Here is an 809-nt window from a genome sequence, read left to right on the forward strand (position 1 = left end):
AAATTGCATTTGCAGGGAGTGCTATTCTTTATTCTTTATTTTTTTGCACAATTAACGTCCAAGTAAAAAGAAAAAGCTTAATTTTACAAGAAAGAAGAGATGCATCAGGATCGTGTTGGGTGAGTTTAAAAGAAACTTTGTATTTGCTTTCCTTTGGTTTTCATGTTATTTGTGAATGAAATTTACATAAAAATGTGAGGTCTTAGGTGCCAGACGAGCAAAACTGTCTCTATTACTAATTGGGTATTTCCACCCACTTGTTTAATTATACGCATTTAGCAAATTTGCATTTTCAGTGACATTTGCAACAACATGGGAGCCTTTACTCTATTTCAAGTCAGGCAACCTTGCAACGAAAAGCAATAATTGTAAAATTTCCATTTTGATTATATCGAGATGGCGGCCAGGAACCATACCCTCCTTTTCTCACAACAATCTCAGGCCCATTTCGTTTTTCCTCGTTATTAAGATTAATAGCGATTTGAAAGCATGGCGGCCCAGGTGAGTCTTATGGGAAAAAAATCGTTAATATGACATCGAAATATGACGACGGTGCTGTAAAGATGCCGAAGGATTTGGATAAATATTAAGACTTATGATAATAATGATGTTATTTAATAATGGTAATGGTGATGTCTATAATATTCCTTCTTTGAAGATATTGGATGTTTAGTTGTACTTCATTTTCACTGAGCTTTAAAATCTCTTTATACTGAGAATAATATTAAATTTTCCTTTGAAGATAATGGTTCTAAATATCATTATTCCTTATTGATTTAAGTCCTTATATAAAATTGTTCCGAAAATAT

The sequence above is a fragment of the Penaeus monodon genome, chromosome 19 (genome assembly GCF_015228065.2).
Source record: "Penaeus monodon isolate SGIC_2016 chromosome 19, NSTDA_Pmon_1, whole genome shotgun sequence".
Lineage (NCBI taxonomy): Eukaryota > Metazoa > Arthropoda > Malacostraca > Decapoda > Penaeidae > Penaeus > Penaeus monodon.